The sequence below is a fragment of the Elephas maximus genome, chromosome 7 (assembly GCF_024166365.1).
Source record: "Elephas maximus indicus isolate mEleMax1 chromosome 7, mEleMax1 primary haplotype, whole genome shotgun sequence".
NCBI classification, from domain to species: domain Eukaryota; kingdom Metazoa; phylum Chordata; class Mammalia; order Proboscidea; family Elephantidae; genus Elephas; species Elephas maximus.
In genome coordinates, this window is record NC_064825.1 from 95901395 (window position 1) to 95927903 (window position 26509).

Here is a 26509-nt window from a genome sequence, read left to right on the forward strand (position 1 = left end):
AACAGCAAATATTGCAAATGATTTGATGCTACCTAAATTAAAAGTTTTGGATTAAGTGTCCCTGCGCATTTTTTTTTTCAGAGAATATATACACCATCAAAACTAACGTGCGTTTCTGATAAAGACTAAGAAATGGAATTCAACAAAATATTATTGAGTACTAATTATGGGCCAGGCATTGTACGTTGTAAACATGTAGAGGTAAGAAGGCAAGTAATAGGATTTCTGCTCTCAAGGAGCTCATGAAGAGGAGTGGGAGGAGACACAAATAGGAGCACAAAACAAATATGTATTGACAAGTAATAGACAGTATTTCAGTTAGAAGCTTTTATTCTACTAATCATTAAAATTGAGACTTAAAAAATGGTAGAGGGCAGAGAGGAGAATTAATGGACTCTCAGAACTCCAAAAGCCAAATGTAGAGTTGAATTCAGCTAGAATTGATTCAATGGTACTGGGGAGCAGTTTTTTCTCTCTCTCTTGTTCTATCTTTCTTACTGCCTGTAGTTTTTTAGGTTCCACTCAAAAGACCTTTCATTGTCAAAAAATAGCTGGAGCACCTGCAAATCTTCTATCATCCTTATTCTACAACATTTATAAAAATGAAGAGCTTTGTACTCTACTAACAAACAACTATCCTAGTAACTAAAATTACTTCCTACTGGTTTTAATTGGGCTCATATGCTTATTTTGGAACAAGTAACTAGCCAAGGGGATGGAACATGTCAGTCAGCTCCTAACCTGGAGGTGGGGTAAATTCTTCCCAACAGCCTAGTTTACAATGAGGGATAGGTACATACCTAGATAGAATCTAAGAGTATCGTTGACGAGAGAAAGGTGTATGTCCGTACGTGTGTGTGTGTGTGTATGTGTGTGTGTGCGGTGGGGAAGAGGGATATGGCAGGTGTTGAGATGACATACAGATCCTAGGAAGGCAATAACAAACACACACTACAGATACTGAGTTCAAGTTAAATTGGTAGCGAAAAGAAAAAATGGTCTCCTCAAAATGGAGAAGTGACACAAAATTTCCAGAAACTGAGTTTTGAGTAGAGTTTTAAAAGATGAGTAGAATTTTATACTATCATTAACTCAGGGTTGGGAAAATGTCAAAGCAAAGGAGAAGTCTGTGGAGCTTGGCCATTTCTTTTAAGGACAGCCTTGCGAAATTTCTCACCCTATGTGCTAGTGAACCCTAGACCTTCAAAATGGTCGATATGCCAATGCATTAGAACCACTGCGTTCTGTGTCTTCTGTTGGAGATTCACAATTTTTTTTGGCATATGAAAGGCTCTAAGAAATCTTATAGTAAAGAAATGGGTTTAACCCACTGTTTCTAAACTTATTTGACAACACAATGTATTTGAAGAAAAGCTATAACATCCTACAAAATGAGCGTTCTTGGCACACCACTGTGCTCTAATAGCTATGTGTGAAAAGCCATCAAGTTATGTACACATTAATTTTAAATATCAACAAGAAAACTTGTGATTTGACAATATTTCGACTAGGAAACCAAGGCAGGCAACTACTAATTACTGAGCACCAACTATGTTCCAGGCAGTGTGCAAGGTGTACACCTGTGTTTTTCCATTTAATTCTTAGAATATTTAATGTATTTATATCATTAGCATCATTTTACAGATCGCAAAGCCTTAAGATTAACTAAGTTGACATAAATCCTACAGGAATTACATCGGATAATGAGGATTTGGATCCAACTCTTTAAGATGATGTGTTCTTTGTTTTTCCATTAAATAACTAAACTAACTCGTTGCCATCGAGTCAATTCCGACTCATAGTGACCCTATATGACAGAGTAGAAGTGCCCTGTAGGGTTAACAAGGAGCGGCTGGTGGATTTGAACTTCTGACCTTTTAGTTAGCAATCATAGCTCTTAACCACTGTGCCACCAGTACCCCATATAGTGCTGATTAATTTTTTTTTTTTTATAAAGTCAAAGAAAGGATCACTTATTGTTACCTTCATCCAAAGATTGCAAACTATTTTTATTACATGTCCTTTCTATACTTCCTCTACTTCTCCCACAAAACGAGTTCTGTTCATTTCAGTTTAAACCACAATGTTTTCAAGTCACAAGTCTGGAGGCGTCATGTTTAATTTACCAGATGAATATATGATCATTTAAATTTTCATAAACTGTGCTTTTGTTTGATGAGGCCTGAATGTTTGACTTGAATCATAAGATATTCAATTTTCTTTCAAGGAAAGGATGCAGCTGTATTGTCATTACTGAGGAGAAAAAGCTGCCTATCTTTCAGAGAGAGACTGCCAAATTCCTAGGACCTTTTGAACTTTGACCTCTGCTGTGTGATTGGCAGTGGAATCTGATAGGGATTTAGTAAAGCTAGGCTGGGGTGTGGGAAGTATAAGTGGGATATGTGCATGTTGTTATTAGCTGTTGTTAAAACAGTCCCTGACTCATGGGTGACCCTGTGCACAACAGAATGAAATGTTGCCAGGTCCTGTACCGTCCTCATAATCAGTTGAGGATCAGATCGTAATCCGTAGGGTATTTCTTGACTGATTTTCTGACGTAGATTGCCAGGCCATTCTTCCTGTTCTATCTTACCCTGGAAACTCTTCTGAAACATCTTCAACATCATAGCAACATTCAAGCTTCCTCTGACAGATGGTTGGTATCTGTGCATGAAAAGCATTGACTGGGAATCGAACCTGGGTCTCCAGCATGCAAGGCGAGAATTCTACCACTGTCTTGGGATATTTGTATATAAGGTGCAAAGTCTCAGAATTGGTTGAAAAGCTCTTTTTTCCTCCTTTGTTTGAAAATCTCCCAATTTTCACTTTGTTTTTTGTTGTTTTCCTCCAGCAACTGATTTATTATTTTTAAAAATCATCATTATTGGTCTGAAACTTGACTTAACTGTCCTGTTAACACCTAGCAGTTGGGATGGGATTGGGGTTATGTCATACAGAACTTTATTTCAATCCATACTAATATAATGTGGCTAACAAATGGATGCTCATAGCCTACACATGCAAATATACATGCTGGCATGGGAGAAGCTAGCCACAGTGGCCTGGGTACTGACTCTACTTTAACTCCCTAGTTGAGGGTATGGTCTTACTAGTGCTGAATTTGGTCCAAGAATCAAGAGAACTGGATATTTGCAAACATGCCTTTAAATGGGTGAGATCGTTAATGTAAATTACACATAAATGGACGGCAGCATAATGAGAAATGTGCGACTTTCACAACTCTATCAGGACCCTATCTGTGCCCCAAACATCATTTCTTAGAGGAACATGTGTCACAGAGAACACAGAGGCAACACAAAAGCCAGGCCAAAATATGTTATACGGCAAAGTAAACACATCTCCTTCCACCCAGGATACCACACCTAAAAATACTTTAAAAAATGCACAATGGAGTTATGGAAAGTAAAAGATATCTTGAAGAACAGATATGGCAAGGAAGCACAAATCTGGTGCTAAGCAAGCATTTGAGGCGACATTCATACCAGAAGTATCTGCAGACCCTGGTAGCCTAGAGCCTGGATTTAACAGGCAATGCAATTGAGAGGAGATACGACTCTGCTTCTACCTTCTGTAGCCAACTTGTGTCCAGTAATTTCTTTACATTTAGCTAAATAATTTAGAGACCCAAATCCAAGTTGTAGATGTGTATGTCATTTTATATAAGTTTATGTGTGTGTGAGAAACAGAGCTCTTTCCCCCTTGCTATGGATTGAACTGCATTCCCTAAAAGATAATGTTGAGCATACGCTTGAACACAGCCTTGTTTGGAAATAGGATCTTCGAGGGTGTTATCTGTTAAGTTATCATGAGTCAGACTGGAGTAGAGTAAGTCCTAATCCAATATGAGCGGTCTCCTTATAAAAAAGAGAAGAGGCACAAATGGAGACACAGAGGGAAGATGGCCATGAGAAGATGGAGGCAGAGATTGGAGTGATAAACCAAAGAACGTGTAAGATTGCAAGGAACCTCTGGAAGCTAAGAAGAGGTAAGGAAGGATCTTCCCCTAGAGCTTTCAAAGAGAGTATGGCTGACACTTTGGTTTTGGACTTCTTGTAGTTAGAACTGTGAGACAATAAATCCCTGTTGTTTTAAGTCACCCAGTTTGTAATATGTTGACAGGATGGCCCTAGGGAACTAACACACCCCAGTGTTTCAATTATAAGCTACAGTATATGTGCATATCTGTTGATAAATATGTCTGTGTGGATGTATCTGTCTATCCAATCTTTCGAGACGGATTCAATCACCTAATCTCAACCTGATAAATAAAACTGTTAGAAAAAAGGAAGCTGCACAGAACACTGGTGAAATATATTAAAGCACACTCCAGCTCATCAGAGGCAGGATTTTTATAAAGGCCCATAGTTTATAAGGCTGTATTCTGATAGCTAAGGCTCGGCCTGAAAGAAGGCAGAACTTAAAAAAAGAAAAAAAAAAAAAATCAGCCAGGTTCAAGTGCGTTCTCATCCCTCCTAACCTGTTAGGCCCTTTGTGTGCTCTGGGAAAAAATGGAGGCCATAAATGCCATGGCTTATTTAAACTCTTCTCATCATAGATGAGCATCCTACAAAATATTTTCTAATTTATCCTGTCCTAGGGCCAACCTAATTAATATGCATTGGATGAGTTCAGCAAGCTTATCCCACCACGAAACAAGTAATACAAAAAAAAAAAAAAAAAAGGATTGATACTTTTCATCTCTATCCTTTTAAATTCCAGCAGTGATTCAGTTTGGTTCAGGTTGTAAGGCTACAGCAGTCTGTCTTATCCAAGTTGAACACTGAAGCCCATTCTGCTCATACATTGCTTTCATTTTCTCCAGCACGTTTCATTAATTTTCTGGGATTCATCTACGAAAGGTGGGGGTTGAACTGGATGCCATTGAAGGTCCATTTTAGCTTTGATTCTAGAATTCCTAGCCATCATAAACGATACACTTTTAAGTGGAAAGAAAGAACATCACCCACTTGCTGTTCCAAGATGGCATTATTGGGTTTGGGACGAGATGCTAAAAAAATTCAGATTACAGTACTCAGAACAGACAACTTCCCCTTCCACTGATGACGTAGGAAAGCTATTAAGAGGAGACTGACCTGGCTTAGGGATAACCTGTCTGTCCTTAGCAGTATTCCCTCCTTAACATGAATTTACCAATGTGTCCACTGCCCACCTGTCTTTGTTTCCAGAATCATGAAATTGTTTTCATTGTTGTGCTCCTTCTTGTTATTCCCCCCTCAAGATAAATCTTCCAATTGGTTATATCTTTGTTTTCCTTTAAAACAGGTTCTTCTTCCTTCCCTCTTTCCTTTATATTTGTTGACATTTGATACTTTGTCTTGTTTTATACCCACAAGTGGTCCTGAAAGCCCATAAAAGGAATCCATCCTCACAAAGTCCTTTACAGCCAGCTCTACAACACAAGTGTCATGGAAGGAAGAGCAATTTTGGAAACTACCTGAATACATGGATCTTAGTTTCATTTTGCCTCTGGTTGTGACTAAGAACAAACCACTTTGTCTCTCAGGTTCTCCTATTCTTTATTTAAAATATAGGGATGCCAAGTTCTCTGAGCTCTCAAATTCCTTTGTTCTGAAGGTTTATAATTTTTGACCTATCAGCCTAAATAAAAACATAATCAGTAAAAAAAAAAATAATAATAATTTAAAGTAAACATTAAGCTAAATTAAAGGAATAAACTTCTCTGAAAATGGGCTTTAAAGTCTGCCTTTTAATTGAGTCATACTATTCAGTCTGGCAATAAACTTCTTCAGTGCAAAAGGTGTACACAGCAGGGTGGTTTTGTAAGTCTCAACTGACACTATGAATCCATGGTTCCTCTCATGCTATTGAGTTTGCACATCAGAGACTCATTTTCTTAGGGTCAAGTACAGCTTCCAGAGAACCAGAATGGAGAGACTACAATTAAAGGAAGTTTGTGTCTCATTCTAGGTAATTTAATAATTTTAATGCTTACCTTGGGGCACAGAGAAATTTGGTGAGAACCTATTTAAAATACTAAAGGAAATGACCATTGGGCAAAGGGAGATTTTGCTAAACAAAGGACTAATTTAAATTGTTTTTCTGTTCCTTCTTTCTCTTCACTGACAAATAGACGGGTATTGAAGGTAAGCGTAGCGGTACTGAAGGGAACTGGGGTATTTTTGAAATATTGATTAATTTGTGGAGGAATATACTCCATCCTCTTAATCTTGGTTACTTCAGAGAGGTGTAATTGCATTGCCTGGTAGAGAGGAGGAGGAAATTATTAGCTTTTTAAACACTTGTTTTACTGTTTGATTTATTATAAAGAATGGTTTTTACTTTCAAATCCATATTAGTTTTTCATCAAATTATGGTACTTACCTATTTATATATATTTAACAGTATTGGGCATGGACCAGGATACCCAAAGTTCATAACTACAAACATCAAAGAAATAGTGAACATAACAGCATACTGCAGCTCTAAATGTTATAAAAAGTTAGGGTTTGTTGTTCTAGAGGCATTTGCTGAAAGCACTGCATTGTAATTCTGTTAGTTTAATGTTGCTATTTAGCATAATTCTTGAGTGCTATATACACATATCTTTCATTCAATCATTCTTCCCCCCCCCCCCCCACTTATTTATTCAACTGATCTTCAAAAGGATCTGCTGTGTGTGTTTCTCTTTTAGGACCATGATATACTATGAGCGAGTGAAGAAGTCTCGAAGCACTTACTAATGAAGATCAAAGACCGCAGCCTTCAGTGTGGATTACATCGCAACATAAAGACAACAAAAAATCCTCACAACTGGACCAATAAGCAACATCATGATAAACAGAGAAAAGATTGAAGTCAAGGATTTCTTGGATCCACAATCAATGCCCATGGAAGCAGCAATCAAGAAACCAAACAATGTATTGCATTGGGCAAATCTGCTGCAAAAGACTTCTTTAAAGTGTTAAAGAGCAAAGATGTCACTTTGAGGACTAAGATGCACCTGACCTCCCCCCCCCCAAAAAAAAAAAAAGACCCAAGCCATGATATTTTCAATCACCTAATATGTATGCAAAGCTGGACGATGAGTAAGGAACACTGAAGAAGAATTGATGCATTTGAATAATGGGGCTGATGAAGAATATTGAATATACCATGGACTGCCAAAAAACGGACAAATCTGTCTTGGAAGAAGTACAGCCAGAATGTTTCTTGGAAGCAAGGATGATGAGACTTTGTCTGATGTGCTTTGGACGTGTTATCAGAGGAGATCAGTCCCTGCCATCCATTTATGTGTAATTTACATTAATTATCTCACCCATTTAAAGGCATGTTTGCAAATATCCAGTTCTCTTGATTCTTGGACCAAATTCAGCACTAGTAAGACCATACCCTCAACTAGGGAGTTAAAGTAGAGTCAGTACCCAGGCCACTGTGGCTAGCTTCTCCCATGCCAGCATGTATATTTGCATGCGTAGGCTATGAGCATCCATTTGTTAGCCACATTATATTAGTATGGATTGAAATACAGTTCTGTATGACATAACCCCAATCCCATCCCAACTGCTAGGTGTTAACAGGACAGTTAATTTTCCAAGGGATAAAGAAGCATAACATTATACATGCTGGATATTGAAATGCAATTTTATGCCGCCAGAGACTGTTGAATATTAGGTGGATAAGGTTCCTACTATAAGCTTAGGAACAACTACTATAGGAAGCTTCTAATAAATACTGAAAAGAGGTTAGACCATAAACTCAGAATTTCTCTTGAACATAAGCAATACATTTTTCATAGAGATTAGTTGTTAACAACCTCATATAACATAGATTCACTTTACACTCTCATTTTCAGGAAAATATCCCTGTGATAAACAAGGCAGGAGTACTATAATTTATATGTTAGTAAAAGGAAAATAATTAACTTTTACTGCCCCTTCTGCATGTTTACATGTGGAGCCCTGGTGGTGCAGTGCTAAAGAGATTGGCTACTAACCAAAAGGCTGGCAGTTCGAATTCACCAGCTGCTCCTTGGAAACCCTATGGGGCAGTTCTACTCTGTCTTATAGGGTCTCTATGAGTTGGTATTGACTCAATGGTAATGGGCCAGCAATGGGTATGGTTACATGTGCTTCCTGAGTTGTTGTGAAAAAGATCTTCCTCAGAAGAGTACAAGTTAGTAAGTGGAATGAACTTATTAGGAAATCATCATTTTAAAGTCTCTGATGAAGTCATTGTTTCAAAAAGGGGATGGATGCTAAAATCATTGTAAATGCTTAGTCATATGGTGTGAAAAAATCTCCCCATTATTTACTTGCTCATCGTCAAGGAGACACAAATTTTTTCAAGGAAGTGATCTGACAACCACACCTTAACAAAGTAGTCAGATTTAGAATCAGTAATATTGAAACTAGTTGACGACATGTGCCTCTGACATGATGCAATATAAAGTATCCATCATTATTTATCAAGTTATTTTGTGTGTGTGTGTGTGTGTGTGTGTGGAAAGATAAACATCAAGCCTCTAGACCAATTTCCAGTTTACAGTGTAAGGAGATAAGGGAAAAAGAGAAAAAAAAAAAAACAGTTAAAACACTCCATAAGGAAAAAATATCTGATGCAACCAGAATATAAGGCATTTTATCAGACAGATCTAAGTTCTTAAAAAATCAAGGTCAAAGAAAAAGGGAGTTGTGATTAAAAAAGCCAAAGAAATCTCACAAACACGATACATAAACTTAACTGTGATTGCTACTCTCATTTTAAAAAACACTGTGTAGACATTTTTCAGACAACAGAGGAAATTTGATTATGAATAATATACTAGCTAATATCAGCTAATCAATGTTAATTTTCTAAGGTGTGACAATGAAATTAAGATGATGTTAGAGAATATTTTTATTTTTAAAGTACACTTGCTAAATATTTAGGGGTAAACTATCATGGCATATGCAACTTATTTTCAAATTTTCAACTGGTTGAACAGATTATAAATAGATTAGATGGTAGATAAATAGATGATAGATAAATGATAGAAAGATGATAGATGATAGACAGACAGACAGATAGAGAGATGATGGATAGATGAATAGATAGGTAAAACAAATACGAAAAAAACTTTAATTTTTTCAATATAGCTGGTGGGCATACAGATCATCATTATTACACTTTTAATACCTTAAAATTCTTTCAATGTTTGTACACTTTCATAATAAATATTTTATTATGATTGTCTCTAATATAAATAGCTCTAGATGAGAAATTAAACCTTTGGACCATGTTCAGTTAAAACAGCTATCCAGTTAATTTGGTATTGGTTAGCCGTCTTACCATGGAGTCCCCGGTGGCACAAACAGTCTCTTAAGCACTCAACTACTAGCCACTGAAAGGTTGGAGGTTTGAACCCATCTAGAGGCAGCTTGGAAGACAGGCCTGGTGATCTGCTTCCTAGTGGTCACACAGCCTAAAAACCCTATAGAGCAGTTCTACTCTGCACATATGTGGTCTCCATGAGTTGGAATTGACTCAATATCAACTAAAAAAAGCAACAGCAAGCTGTCTAAAAACAAACCAAACCCGCTGCCTTCCAGTCGACTCCGACTCATAGCAAACCTATAGGACAGAGTAGAACTGCCCCATAAGGTTTCCAAGGAGTGGCTGGTAGATTCAAATGGCCAGCCTTTTGGTTAGCAGCCATAGCTCTTAACCACTGCACCACTAGGACTCCAGAAGCTGTCTAGTCAATATCAAGTCTCTAAATTATTTTGATATCAGAAACTGGAAATTGTGCCCCACTGATACCCTCCTGTGTAACTAGGGGAAGTCAACTAGAAGTAAGCTATTTGCTAGGGCACCCACGAAAGTCCTTTAATTCCTTCCTCTTCTCTTTTGTGCCAGCTGGACCATAGGCTTGATGGCTGGAGTTTTGGCTCATTGGTTAATGAGGTGGCATGCCAAGGATTGTGGAACAGAAGGATGTCTCAGTTCCTTATGTCTGTGGATCGTCTACTGTTAATGAATAACAGACTAGCTGCTGTCAAGTTGACTCTGACTCATGGAGGTCCCACGTGTGTCAGAGTACAACTATGCTTGATAAGATATTCAATAGCTGATTTTTTGGAAGCAAATCTTTTGAGACTTTCTTCAGAGGCTCCCCTAGGTGTCTATTTTGGGGTTTCTGTTATTTAGTTTAACCTAATTCCAACAAATATAGCATTTATAAACAATATAGCATTTATAAACAACTTTTCTTTCCAGACTCTGTGGTTTGTGAAGATAATTTTCATGTACATCTAGGGTAGGCTGAATAATTGCCCCGTAAAAGATATCCATATTGTAAACCCTGGAACCTATGAATATTATCTTATACGTCAAAAAAAAAAAAAAATGCCGATCAGATTAAGAATAGGTGGGCCTTACATGCAATCACATGCATTCTTATAAGAGGGAGGCAGAGAGAGATTACACACGCAGAATAGGAGAAGGGGATATAAATATGGGGGAGGCCAAGATTGAAGTGTTGCAGCCTGTCATGGATTGAACTGTGTCCCCAGAAAACCTCTATCAACTTGGCTAGGCCATGATCCCCAGTATTGTTTTTGTGATTGTTCACCATTTTGTCACCTGATATGATTTTCCTATTTGTTGTAAATCCTATCACTATGATGTTAATGAGATGGGATTAACTGTAGTTGTGTTAATGAGGCAGGACTCAATCTATAAGATTGTATTATGCCTTCAGCCAATCTCTTTTGAGATTTAAAAGAGAGAAGCAAGCAGGGAGGTATGGGGACTTCATGCCACCAAGAAAGCAGCACCAGGAGCAGAGTGTGTCCTTTGGACCTGGGGTTTCTGTGTGGAGAAGCTCCTGGACCAAGGGAAGATTGATGACAAGGACCTTCCTCCATAGCCCACAGAAAGAGAAAGTTTTCCCTTGGAGCTGCACACTGAATTCAGACTTCTAGTCTACTAGACTATGAGAGAATAAATTTCTCTTTGTTAAAGCCATCCACTTGTGGTGTTTCTGTTATGGCAGCACTAGATGCCTAAGACATAGCCACAATCCAAGGAATGCCAGCACAGCAGACACCAGAAGCTAGAAAAGGTAAGGAACTGAATCTTTGATCCCCAAGGGGGAAAGGCCTGGCTGACACATTTATTTAGACCCATTGAAACTGATTTCAGACTTTTGACCTCTAGGACTGTGAGAAAATAATTTTCTGATGTTCTAAACCACCAAATGTGTGCTAATTTGTTGCAGCAGCCACAGGGAATGAATACAATATCCATTTCCTCCTATTAAAAAAAAAAAATTACTCAGTTTTACACGTGGCATTTGTTTCGTATTCATGGCATTCCATCTGGACTGAGGTGTTTCAAAATCTGGTTAGCTCTCCAAATGGGAATCTAATTGAAGGCAAGTTCTAAAGTAGAATTCAATAGTTTTACATCTCCTGGTACACTCAACAACAGCTAACATCTCTGAATTGCTTACTCTGCATGAGTGCTCGCTTTTACAGTATCTCAGCTAATCTCAACAACCCATTGAGGTAGGTAGGGACTTTGCTAGTTTCTTATTCAAAGATGCCAAAACAGTGCCTTCATACAATTTAAGGATTCTTGGTCAGGGTAGTGTTACAGCCTGACACAAGACCGGAGCCGTCTGACTCTACAGCCTATGCTTTTAATCACTATGTCTCGCAATGTCTGGGAATGAAGACCTGACCTTGGAGTTGAGTCTTTTTAGGATACCTGGTACACTTCAGCTATTTTCTTTTTCTGTTTGGCATAATGTGTCAAATAGACTTCTTGTTGTAATTTTGTCCTACTGTCTGAAATACTTCTTGATCACAAACTTTTACCAAGCACTACAGGATTATGAAATTTCAGCAGGCCGAAGATCTTATTAAATATTAATTGCAGTGTCTGCTGATATATGAAGACAAGTCTAGTGCAAGGTTAACAGCAGGGTTAACTAGAATTTGACACCTGAAGAGTTAGGAAGCAAAGAAGTTCCAAAATGCATTGAAATGCAGTCTATTGTAGGAATTTTGACAGGTTTGTCAACTAGTGAAACAGACTGAAACCTGACTCCTCAATCAAGAGAAATAAATTTTAGTTAGGAAGGAAAAACTAGGGTTAGAATTCATTAAAAAAGAAAATTGTAACAAGAGTACATACCTAAATGACCAAGGGGGGGAAAAGAAAAAAAAAACTGTTTCCGTTGAGTAGATTCCAACTCATAGCGACCCTGTAAGAACAAAGTAGAGCTGCCCCACAGGGTTTCCAAAGTTGTAATCTTTTTGGAAGCAAACTGCTGCATCTTTCTCCCCAGGAGTGGCTGGTGGGTTTGAATCACTAACTGTTTGGTTGCCAGCCGCCAATTTAGCTTAGACCATGCTCATAATAACTAAGCTATAAAGATTTTGTTCTTGTTTTTTGTTTGTTGGTTGGTTGGTTTCAAATTTTGACTGAGCCCTCGAGTGCAGAAATTTCTTTTTATTTTAAGAAAAACACAGATTCGAGTTGATTTTTGGGACAATTGCAGATTTGAAAAATATTCATTTACTTATCAGTTTATATGATATCTACAATTTTTCTTGGTGCTTTGCATTTTTCTAAGCATTCCCACAAATTAGATGATCTCAAACTCACAACATTTTAAGGTGTGTATATTATTATCAACATTAACATGCACACTATGGGCGAGAAAAGGAATTTCAAGACTTTGAGTAGCTAGCTGTCCAGAGTCATATAGGAAGTAAATAGTGAATCTGGCTCTTCAGCTGAGGTCGTTCTTATTTTAAAAACTACACAGAATATCAGCTGCCAGAGAGTTGTACAAAAACCTCATAGGTGAGAAAATACGCTAACTAGAAAAGGACAAAGAGTGCCTGGTAGATTAGAACTGCTGACCGTTTGGTTGGCAGCTGCAGCTTTTAACCACTACACCACAAAGGTTTCCATGTAAGCACTAATAAAATAATAAAGCACTAGGCAGATGTGTAATTCCAGTTCTTCTGGCTTCACTCAAGTCATTTGAAATTGCAAGCATTCAAATGGGGGTATGGAGTGGAATAGCCAATATCTGCAATGACCTTCATGGCATCTTGCCCTCATAACTCTGTAACATCTACAGAAGAATCTATTAAGTCTCTCTGGGTACTTGACCCTGAATCAGATCATGAGACCACACATCCTCTTGGGGAAATAGAAGAATCTTATGTCAGCATTTTATTTATAAAGTAACAGTGAATCAATTTTGTTACCAGGTTTGCTGAGACAGTGGTATTTCAGTTCTCCAGGGATGGATTCTTTCTTATTCTACAGTGATTTCATCCTTGCCTAGCATTTCATTTCTTTCAGAGCTGAGCTTGTTGCCCTTGACCCTCTGGCTCCCTGTAACTGAATCTTTTGTTCCTGCTGCTGGATCTCCCCATTGCTGCCTGCCAGTTAGTCTTTCTAAATAACACTGTTACAGCTTGGACTTCCGTAGTTTGTATTCATTTTGGACTTTTTTCATCCTTTCCCTCCTCCTGTGGCTTGAATTTTCCACTGGAACATTCCAACAACCTCCATCTTTCCACCTACCTGCTCCTGTGCTTATCCTTGCCTTACCCAACCTCCATGTCTACCTTAAATCCTATTCTCAGCTGTCTCCAGTTTGAATGTTTTTATGACTGTCCCAAAGTGCCTAGGTGGTACAAATGGTTTGCACTCAGCTGCTAACTTAAAGTTTGATAGTTTGAATCCACCTAGTGGTACCACAGAAGAAAAGGCCAGGAGATCTGCTTCCATTAAGATTGTTGTCGTTGCCTTGAGTCCATTCCAATGCCTAGTGACCCTATACACAACAGAATGAAACACTGCCTGGTCCTGCACCACCCTCACAATTGTTGTTATGTTTGAGTTCATTGTTGCAGCCACTGTGTCAATCCATCTTGTTAATGGTCTTCCTATTTTTCTTGACCTTCTACTTTACCAAACATGATGTCCTTCTCCAGGGTCTGGTCCCTCCTGATAACATGTCCAAAGTAAGTGAGATGAATTCTTACCTTCCTCGCTTCTAAGGTGCATTCTGGCTGTCTATGGTATATTTAATATTCTTCGCCAACATTGTAATTTCAAATGCATCAATTCTTTTTTGGTCTTCCTAATTCATTGTCCAGCTTTCTCATGCATATGACGTGATTGAAAATGTCAAGGCTTAGGTCAAGTGCACCTTAGTCCTTAAGCTGACATCTTTGCTTTTAAACACTTTAAAAAGGTCTTCTGCAGTGAATTTGCCCAGTGCAATACATCGTTTGATTACAGCCAAGAAAATCACATGGAACAGTTCCATTTTGTAACACAATGAGTCACAATTGCCTTGACAGCAACTAATAACATCAACAATATATCGGACCCATGGTATTATGAAAAAATTTCCTTTACTAAAAAAAAAGTATGATGGAGTATGATATAAATGCTCTTATGTCTGCCTAATGGCATTATGAAGGCTTCTCCTTTATTGAAAAAAAAAATGATACAATGGAAGAGAATATCAAAGGTTTGGGGTTCAAATAGATTTGGGTTCGGTTCCTGGTCCCACCAATTACTGTGTAACTGAGTAAGCAACCAGGGAATAGTCTTATTGCCTTGGTTAGATTTAACCACAAAATGTATGGTCACAAATCCCTGTCTATACTTTTTTCTCAATATCTGTTGAATCCAACTTCATTGACCCATCCTACTGTACTGCTTTAGTCCAAGAGCTTGTCATTTTACACCTATATTACATAGAGACATCTAATATGCCTTCCTGCCTCTAGTTTTGCTCCTTTTAAAATCTACTCACTTTACTGTTCCATCTTCTCCCAAGAATCTATGTCTCTACACATTTCACTTTCTGCCTAGAATTCTCTCCCTTTTTCTCCTGAGAGATAACAATTATTTGTTTCTCAAAACTCCATTTAGATGTTACCACTTTTGAGAATCTATGAATCCTTCCACTGCCCCCTCTCCTTACCTACAAACATACTTACCAACTCTTTGGCTCGGTTGGGTCTCCCTCGTGATCACACATGACCCCACAAAAGAACTCCATGCTAGCATTTACCATGTTGGGTTGTTAATGCTTATATATGAGTTTACCTTTGAGGGCAGGAGATTATTTTTGTGCCTGTAGTACCAAGTACGGTACCTGGAGCATAATAGGTACCCAAAGAATGTTTGTAACATAAAGATCAGAGCTACCATTGCTACTTCCGGAAGCAATTGAGAACTCACAATTATTAGAACTCCACTGTATCCTGCTGCAACATGTGTTTTTTCCCCTAAATTTCCTTTGTTACTTCGAACTGTAAGAGTCCAGCTGTTTAACATGTTTACTGTTTCATTACATTTAAAGATATATGTGAAGGCAGAGGAAATAGGGTGATTTTATTGACTAAAACTAGGCTGTGTAAATTTCTACTTTGATAGTGAGTGAACTGGTCATCCATTTATTTATTTAATATACGTTTATTAAGCAATATGTCTGATGAGCAAATAATCAGAGAAGTTGGACTAAGTGAAGGAGAATACAGCATCAGGATTGGAGGAAGATTCATTAACAACTTGCAATATGCAGATGACACGACGTTGCTTGTGGAAAGTGAAGAAGACTTCACTCACTGGTGAAGATCCAAAGCTGGTTTAGTTTTGGTTTTGGTTTTGATCATCATATCCTTTTTGCCTCAAATAGTGTTTGGAATATAGTAGGTGCTCAATAAATATTTTTAGAATAAATAAAATGTAGCAGATTCTCCATCAAATAATCATTCCCAGAAGTTGGAGCTTACACACAAAGTTAAATATATCTTTTTTTTTCTTTCCTTCTGCCTTTCAGCAGTGCTTGGGTAAAATCACATTGATATTTGAGTGATTATTAGATAAAAAGCACTCATCAAACTTTTCACCACTTCTCCACCCAAAGCCATCAGCTTTCATTAGTGGACATTGGACATGACATAATGTCAAGCTGGGTTTCTCTAATAAAATTCTAGATGTCTCTGGGACGACCTACACCTTGACCTTCTAGTAGATGCATGTATGTTGTGTGTGTCTCTTTCAAAAATCACCATCCATTATTGGTTAGTCAGATTGCTACTTGGAGAGAGTTTTCAAGGAAAAAAGCAAGCAAACAAACAAACAAACCTGTTGCTATGGAGTCAATTCTGACTCATAGTGACCCTAAAGGACAGGGTAGAACTGCCCCATAGGGTATCCAAGGAGTGTCTAGTGGATTCCAACTGCTGACCTTTCAGTTAGCAGCCACAGCTCTTAAACACTATACCACCAGTGTTTCCTTAATGTCTTTTATCTTTTATTTTCTCTTATGCTCTCATATCTCTGTTAACCCCTGGAGTTCAGGAGTGAACCACAGTGTACCCTTGATTCTGGTATCTGGATACAATGCTTCTCCTTTCCTGCTGGTGAAAACACCAAGGAGAGTAATACTAAGTTTGGAACTCCTGATCAGCCTCCAATTCTTCATTTCAAAGTTCCTAACTCTTAAATGTTCTTTAATTGGAAACATAATTTATAATGCCATGACCTTGTAGGATTATAAAAAATGTGGTTTAGGAAATGCAAAACAAACCTAGAAGGAGGACTTTTATTTTACAAGAGAAAGCTTATGAGTAGTATCACTTTCTTTTTGACCAATAGACATCTCCAGAGTCACTGTATTGCTTATCTGAACGTAGGCTATTAAAGAATGGAAGAATTACGTATGCAAATGGTAACTCCTTACTACCAGAATGTGAACAAGCCACGTATATCAGTTTTCTGTTGCTGTATTACAAATAACACAAACTTAGCAGCTTAAAACATTCCATATTTTTTACCTCACAATTTCCATGGGTCAGAAATTTGGGCACAAGTGACATTGGTCCTCTGCTCAAGGTCTTACAAAGGTGCAATCACGGTGTCTGCCAGATCCGTGATCTTATTTATGATTCAGGGTAGTCTTCCAAGCTCACTGTTTGTTGGCAGAATTCAATTTCTTTTGGTTACAGGAGTGAGGCCTTCTGCTTCTAGAAGTTGCCCATTATTTCCTGCCATGTACACCTTACATCAACAGGCCGGTTTGCTTCTTCAAGGCCAAAAAGAGAGTATCTGCTGCTGTTTCTCGTTTCTCACCTTCAGGTTCTATTTTAAATGGCTTATCTAATTAGGCCAGGGCCACCCAATACCTTCTGTTTTGAATAGCTCAAAGTCAATTGATTAGGGACCTTAATTACATCTGAAGAAAATTCCTTCACTTTTGGCATAATAGTATATAATAGTATAATAGTAATCCCTATCATATTCACAGGTCCCAACCACACTCAAGGGGAAGACATTATACAGGAAAAGTACACCAGGGGGTGGGAATCTTGGAGTCCATCCTAGAATTCTTCCTACCATACCACGTTATCCGTCAAGTTTTAATAACTTGAAGGATTTGTTCCACAAACCAGGTAGAGCATATTTTGGATTTACACTTAACTCATTAAGCTTAGAGGCTTAGAGGTATATCCATATAGTTTTTCTAGAGGTCTTATTTAAAGAGATGGCACTAGAAAATTTGGATACAAAATTTAAGAATTTAGGAAGCACCTTATAGCAAACATAGTTGAAAGTGTTTACTAAACAAGCAAGATGATAGTTTTATTTTGTTGATGTGAAAGATTGGTTGGATCAAATTATATTTTCATTTACAGATCCATCACTCCATTACTTTGTCAGAGGTTTAATATTGCTTGAATCATATTCTAGAACCTTTTATTACTTTAATGACTGGTTGATAATTAAGATTCACTTTAGGTAGATTTTACAGATATAAAAATGATGATTATGAAGGATCATTTTGGTTCAGGCTATTATGGTTAATGTGTTTTATTTACTTCCCATTTAATTTTTAAAATGTTTTGAACAAAATGTTTTATCTCAAAGATAATTTGATTATATACTTTGAATTTTCTCTGCTATCTTGTTTAGTTGTATGCTGAGCAAATAATCTGGATTATAGGAAGAAGAATGAGACATCAGGATTGGAGGAAGACTGATTAACAACCTGCGTAATGCAGATGACACAACCTTGCTTGCTGAAAGCGAAGAGGACTTGAAGCACTTACTAATGAAGATTAAAGACCACAGCCTTCAGTATGGATTACACCTCAACTTAAAGAAAACAAAAATCCTCACAAATGGACCAGTGTGCAACATCATGATAAATGGAGAAAAGATTGAAGTTGTCAAGGATTTCGTTTTACTTGGATCTACTATCAACAGCCATGGAAGCAGCAATCAAGAAATCAAAAGATGCATTGCATTGGGTAAATCTGCTGCAAAGGAACCCTTTAAAGTGTTGAAAAGCAAAGCATTCACCTTGAAGACTAAGGTGTGCCTGATCCAAGCCATGGTATTTTCAATCGCATCATATGCATGTGAAAGCTGGACAATGACTAAGGAAGACTGAAGAAAAACTGACGCCTTTGAATTGTGATATTGGAGAAGAATATTGAATGTACCATGGACTGCCAAAAGAATGAACAAATCTGTCTTGGAAGATGTGTAACCAGAATGCTCCTTAGAAGCAAGGATGATGAGACTGCATCTTACGTACTTTGGACATGTTGTCAGGAGGGATCAATCCCTGGAGAAGGACATCATGCTTGGCAAAGTACAGGGTTAGTGGAAAAGAGGAAGACCCTGAATGAGTTGGATTGACACAGTGGCTGCAAAGATGAGCTCAAGCATAACAACGATTGTAAGGATGGAGCAGGACAGGGCAGTGCTTCGTTCGGTTGTGCATAGTGTCACTATGAGTCGGAACCAACTCAATGGCACCTAATGACAACAAAAATCTTGTTTGGTCTTTCCTAGCAACCTACTTGCCTTCTAAGTTATTGTCTATCTTCTAGTAAACAACTCATCTGTACCTAGGATATTGACTAGGTTGGTTTCAACCAAGTTATCCATTTCCTCCCAGACTGAGAGCATCTCTCCTCCCAAGAACTCTTCTAAGAAGTAGGACCATGTCACTGAAACCTACCTTTTAGCTATGTATCTGAGAAAAAAGTCATAAAATATCCAGGATATCCCAAGGAAAATTCCAACCAGCTTTTTTTATAACTATAAAAGGTTTCTATTGTTTTGGCCTGTTTAGCGTGGCTTCATTTATAAGAGTTGCTTGGATATGCTTGGGAGAATCACCCTTCTGGGTGGTACCTTTAGGCCATATGGCCACAAGGTTAAGATGAGACTGATTCCACTCAAGCCCAGATCCAGGGGTGTGCAATGACCCATACCTCACCTATAAGAGTCCCCCCTCTCTCTGCCCACAATGGCTTATTCAGTGATGGAAATGACTCAAGGTAGGCTATAAGAGTCATCATAAATGCTTCTGCTAGAAATATCAACAGTGAGGGTTTCTCTTTCTGCTGGGTTGCTAACATTTTAGGCTATAACTGGTTACTGCCAAGGGCCACCTTTGCTACCTTTTGTATGCAAAAAAAGCCTTCTTGAGAATGAAACCAACACTGAGAAAAACAGTAACAGGATACAGATATAGGCTTTAAATATAAAAATATACATAGAGGTAGTTACTTTTATATAGAAGTAGATATAGTAAATGTATGCATACATACAGATATCATATGAGGTTATTGTGTTATTGTTTCTGAGCCTCTAGGTCCAGTTTTGTATATACCCTGTAAATACCAAAACCTACGCTATCAAATTAATTCCAACTCACTGTGCCCCTTTAAGGCAGAGTAGAACTGCCCCACAGGGTTTCCAAGGAGTAACTGGTAGATTTGAACTGCCAACCTTTTGGTTATCAGTCATAGTTCTTAACCACCACGCCACCAGCACTTCACCCTGTAATATACGCCTGTAATTTCAGATATGTGAGCCAATAAATAATTTTATTTCAAATAATTTGGATTACATTTCAGCAGTTTGTAAGAAAGAATGTCTCAACAAATACAACAAACATGCCATATATTTGTCATTAGAACAAATGTAACAGGGGAAGGAATATAAAGTGCAACTGAGATCATTAAAGCAATCGAGGAATTTGCTCATGAAGATGAAAGAGAACATTTCAGACTGAATGAATAACGGTCAAAACACAAACACTATATAACTAATGTGTATTCATACTTGTTCAAGTCATTCAGACAAGTACTGAAATGCTAGAATATAGAAGAATTCTTAGAAGATTGACTATGAAAAAATAAAATAAATCAATAGAAAGAACTATCTCATAAAGTAATGAATTACAGGAACTCTTTACTCCATAACATGCTACAAGATGATAGCATAAATTCCAAGCCAAGTGCTCAGCAATACCAACTAAAGTGATTTTGGTTAAATGGAATTCTACATTACCAATTGGAAAGGCCAAATTATTTTTGGGGTGTTGGCTATCCTCTGATGGCCTCCCTAAATCTACTCTTCACCTTTCTCCATCCAACTCTGAGTCCTGGGAGACTGACCTTGAAGTACTACTTTACTTGGTTCCTTTGCCCTCTGGCTTCTTTCTGCATTCAGCCAACAGAAGTTACTGGGAGGACATTCAGAAGTGGTAGGAGAATGACATCAAGGGATTAGTTGCCTCCATCATAGTGAAGTCACTGTGGTTTAGCCGTGTTCATCTAATGAAGGCCAAGGCTTCTGTTAGGCAGTCTTCTCATATAGCTACAGTCTCTGGATTCCGTTAACCACTTTCATCATTTCTCTTTCCAAGCCCAGAGGTGGCAAGGGCTCCTCAATATTGCTCCTACTTAAAACTACTTGATTTCCCTTCCTTAACCTTGCGTAAATTACCTAGATTGAGTGCACCATCTGTTTTCTGACAATACGCCAACTGATATCTCAAATCATTTTTATTTGCTCTTTATAATACGTCCTATGGCTTTCCCATTTTCTACAAAGCAGACAATGTGCTTGGTAAAGTAGCAAGGCAGCGAAAAAAAGGAAGACCCTCAAAGAGATGGGTTGATACAATGGGCTCCAGCATAACAATGATTGTGAAGATGGCACAGAACTGGGCAGTGCTGTGTTCTGTTCCACAAATGGTTGCTATGAGTGGGAACTGACTCGACTGCACCTAACAATGATGACACAGAGTAGACGCATTGCTTTTAAAGTCAGAAAACAATAAATATTTCTTTTTTAGAAAATCCCTGGTAAATATTTCTAGTAACTTGCAATTTAAGGCAGAGAACAGTAACAATGTCTGAAGGAAAGGAATTAACTTGTGTTGACATTTATATACCTGGCACCAGATTAGGGAATTTGTATAAATTGTCATTTATGCAAAGGTGGATGTTTACATTCCTATTTTACATATGACATAAATGATACTTTGGCCATTCAAGATCAAAAGAACCATGCAGATAAATATAATAAGTTGGTGAATTGTATGCATTGACAAAAAGGAAGGTTAATTTATAATATATGAGATCAGGAACTCTGTTCTTTTTGGGCAATAGGCACTATTCCTTCAACCTTTATATCAGTGAAGAGCTGCCAAACAGGTATTGAACATTTTTTTGTTTGGATACCGCACTTTCCAGCAAAGCATTGCATGAAGCAGTTTAAGTTCAAAGAATTTGGAATTAGGCTCTGTATTTGAATCCCAATTCTGTTGTATGGACATTATCCCAAACATTTTTAAGCTTCAGTTTTCCTTTTGTAAATTAAAGAAAATAATAGGACCTCCCTCATAGGATCTCTCGGAGGATTAAATGAAATACATTCATAAAGTTCTTAGTAGAGTACCTCACAAGGGTGAATTATTATTCATATAATAACTCACTGTTGGCTAGTATAATTAATAATAGTGTTTTCTAAGCATAGAATTCCAGGTGGTTGGACCCTATAGGCCATTTGAATAAACAATGTGCACTTTACATCAAGGCTTATGGAAGATTTCCAAGTACACTGGTTAAATGTGATTTTACAAGTACTTATAAACCTAAATAACTCACTTTATTTGTTTATTTTTGTGAAGCAGGGAGGATAAACAAAAAACAGTAATAAAAGTTTGGGTTATTTTCCCCACAACCAAACCTGGCCTGAAGCCCCACATCTCTAGAAAATTACATAGAAGTCAATGCTTGAAAAACATCATGTCCAAACACATAACCTTTAAGTAGAATAATATACCAGTGTCTTAGGAGTGACACGTAATTCACTAAATCAAATAATGTCAAGCATAGAGAATTTGAAAAAAATTGTCCCTGAGTTAAGATATTACCTGTCAAATTCTTTCTCTAAGACAATGCTTAAGGCTTAGAAAGATGCTTTCAAAACAAGTGTGGGTGTAAGAATGTATGACCGTGAAAATCCTGACAGATTATTGTCGACGAAAACATTTAGAATCCTAGTTGGGAAGCTATGACTTTTCTTCTAAATGCTGTTGCTGGGCAGCGCTTGACTTAACTGGTTAAAATAATCTTTCAGGCTCTATATTGGGATGGAATTTGCTATCTGCTCATGGAAAGTGTATTACAATGGACAACACAGAACCTACGACATTGTGGGTATTAAAGTTCTCAATAAATAGATCTTACATGACTGCAGAGAAAGACGTGGCAGTCTGCTTCCTTAAAGATTTACAGCCTTGGAAACCTTATGGGGCAGCTCTACTCTGTCCAATAGGGTTGCTATGAGTCAGAATCGACTCAATGGCAGTGGGTTTGGTTTGGTTTGGTCTGGGAATGACTACAAGCATGGAAAGAAGGAAGGAAAATAAGACCCCATTTTTACCTCCTGGATCTACATGAATTATTTTAAATTTGTTCATGTAGCTCTATGGACATGGGCAACATCACCTCCCAGAGTTGCCTTTGGGCCAGTTGCAAGCTTTTGTAAATATAATCACGCGAACAGATACGATATCGTTTTTAACACTTCACGTTGATTTGGCCAAACCTCTTTTACAATCTTGTTTGTTCTCTCCAGATACATTAATTCACATGGAGCACTTTTTCTTAAAGACTTAGAGAAAAAACATGCCAGAAAGAAGCAAAGGGATCTCAATTTATAGAGGTCATTGATATACATATCAATTTATATATATCATTTTCCTGCCCCCATATATATCCAAGGAATATAATACACATTCATTAGTGACAGGAAGAAGGGCTGGAATGATTTTATACTGGCGAGGGAAGAAACATATTCATAGTCTCTGAGACAGTGTGTTCATGTGTGGTTTTGTGTGTGATAAATTGTGTTCATACTAATGCAATCACCACCCACCCCTAGGTAAAAAATTCGGATTGATGGTTAATGTCCAAAGTACTCATCTTCTAGCTGTTCTGAGTTCACTAGAAGATCCCTAAAGCTCAGACTTCTGTCTAAATCCAGAATAATTTAAGTGAGTGTTCGGGAAACTGATGGCTACTTCTCCAGAGGTGAAGGTGCTAAACAAATTACTTTTATCTTGGTGTCCTCTCATGGCTCCCAGAGAACATCTTTCTCTTCAATACCCATTTGCTATTCAGGTCTTGTTCTTGAATCATGGATTTGAAAGTGGGGGGTAGAGGTGGGGAAGGGAAGGAAGGTGTTTGTTCTAAATTGTCAAATCTAATGAAACTATTCCACTTTATGAGAGGGTATGTACCAACCAAAATTTTGGCAGATAATCTTCACTGTTGTTTGAATACCTCCAATGCATGTTTGATTTCTAAAAGTGATGGTGAAGGGAAGTCTTTGAAGACTACAAAAACTAAAAACAGAAACGCATTTGGGGAAACAATGAAAGAAGTTGTAACATTGATTTTGTGGGCGAAAAGACCATGTGCTATGATCCACGAAATCACATCTTTATTGCAAGCCCTACTTTTAGACTTTGTGGAAAGACAGAAAGGCTGTGAAAGAGCGACTCTCAACTGTGTAGTAGCTAACCCTGGGCCCTATCCAAAATTGTTTTGTGCTCTTAGCTTCCTGAGACAGTCAAAGTGGAAATCAACATAAGTTATAGTCTCTCTTGGCATTTGTTCCCTCTTCCTCTTAAGGTAGGAGTTCCTGGGTGGTGCAAATAGTTAACATGTTCCTCTATTAACCAAAAGGTTGGATGCTCAAGCCTACCTAGATGTTCCCTCTGAAGAAAGGCCTGGTGATCAAATTCCAGAAAATCAGCCATTTAAAACCTGAGGGAGCACAGTTCTACTCTGACATACATGGGTCTTTAGGAGTAGGAATCAATTGAAAAGCAACTGGTTGACTGGTCCTCTTAAGGTGTTTGGGAAATGAAGATGAAGGGGTCAGACCTTATGTTTAACTTCACGAGACAATCCTGTTTTCAAGCAGTGGAATGAAGATTGCTTGTGAAAACTGAATAAAAAACCTTAAAAAAAATTCTAAAAGATAAAAATTTATTTTATAGACAATATTTCTGGCTTTTCATTTTATGGTATAAGAAAATATACCTATAATAAAAGCATATTATCCTTTTTTATTACTTTTTCTAAATTTTAGTACTTTTCTAAATTTCATTTAAAATTAATTGACAAAACAAATATAAACTTTATATACCTGATTTCTTTTTTTCTTTTCCCCTAACAAAACAAGGCTTGTACAATTGTTTGAGTGGTTATGAGCGTACCAAGTAGGGAGTTCAAATTCAATGTTCTTTGCACCACTAGTCCAAATGGTTGGGTGCTGGTCTTACAAAGATAGTGGTCTTACAGTGTCCCATAAATAATATATGGAATTAGGCAAGTGAATTAACCTCTCTGAGCCACAAAATTGGAACTTACTTCAAAACATAATTGTACTGGATGAGTTCTAGAGTAGCTTCTAGATATAGTAACCATCCCTTATCTGACACTATTCCTACTGGCCAAGAATGCTATAAAAAAAATTAAAAAGAACATGTTAGTTGTATCCGTGAGTAATATTTTTCATTACATAGACTTACTGATTTTATGAATGTTTTCATCCTATTTTTTTTTTAATTTCAATATTGAAAAGCATTGTGATGAGAAGGAATACACTTTTTACATTAGCACATCTTGAAAAAATTGTATTCCTTCTTAGATCTATGGCCTTGGAAGATAAAATTATAATATTCAGCCACTGGTTTTCACGTAAGCAACATGGGGTAATAGGTACTTAGTAATGTTGTGGCAAGAACTGACTCAGAATACATGCAAAATTCTTACCATGACACAGGTGTTGAAGCAATGATAGCAATATTGACAGCAATGATGATATAAGTTGGTATAATTAAGTCTTTTAGGGATAGTTATTAAAAAAAAAAAAAAAAAGTTTATGGAGCCCTGAAGGCAAAGTGGTTAAGAGTTTGGCTGCTAACTAAAAGGTCAGCAGTTCAAATCCACCAGCTGCTCCTTGGAAAGCCGATAGGGCAGTTCTACTCTGTCCAGTAGAGTTGCTATGAGTTGGAGTACACTGGATGGCAACAGATAAGGATGTTTATAATATGATGTTATGCATAAGAAACTTATATATACAATAAAACTTGGGAAACTATTTACTGGATAAAGTGAGATTTATTGGAAAAATAGCCTTTAAATTAACTGAGCGACAGAGGACAAAGCCAATTACTCTATAGAAAGTTTTTAAGCAACTATCAAAACTTGGAAGTGGTTGAAGGTTAGAATTCTTCCTTCCCCCTGCCCATGTGGTCAGTGAACTTCTAATTCTATATTATTCATTATGAAGTGTTATTGTTGTTACCTGTTGTCAAATCAATTTCAACCCATAGTGACCTCATGTGACAAAGCAGAACTGCCCTATAGGGTTTTCTAGACTGTAATCTTTACGGGGGGTAGATTTACAGGTTTTTCTCCCACGGAGCCTCTGGGTGGGTTTGAACCAACAACCTTTTGGTTATCAGCTGAGTTCCCAACCATTGTGCCATCAGGGTTTCTCAATTTTGGAAGAGGTGGAGATAGTATGTCTCCTGCCTCAAAAGAATTAACACATACTAGGCCCAATTGAAAGAGTTACTTTAAGTGGGGTTGGCAGGGAGCCTCTCTGCTTGAGAGTGGAGGGGTGGCTGAGATGTTAGCCTTGGCAGAGACTGTAAACATTTGACGACAAAACTGACAGTACTTAGGTAAAGAGCATGTCCTGGCTTCTGCTGTCCAAAGAAACAACCTGTCAAATCCTTTGAACAAACATCTACAACCTCCATATGGCCACCAGGAAGACAAACTTGTCCTCATTCTGACAGAGTCAGAAAATACATCTGGATTTTCAAACATCTGTTCAGCAAGTGCTATGTGACTTGGAGGCAGCACATCACACATCTGATCTCTGAAGTAGGATTTCCAATTGAAAGAGCCACACCATTAACCACTGGAAAGGGTGAGTCCCTCACAACCCACAGTTTCTTCTATGAGTAGGAAAGGAACCATAAAACTTGCCTTTTAAGTGATTGAATTTCACATGCTTCCAGATTATTGATATCAACAAAACAACCACAAACAACGCTTTAATATCTATCCACCACCTATTTGTC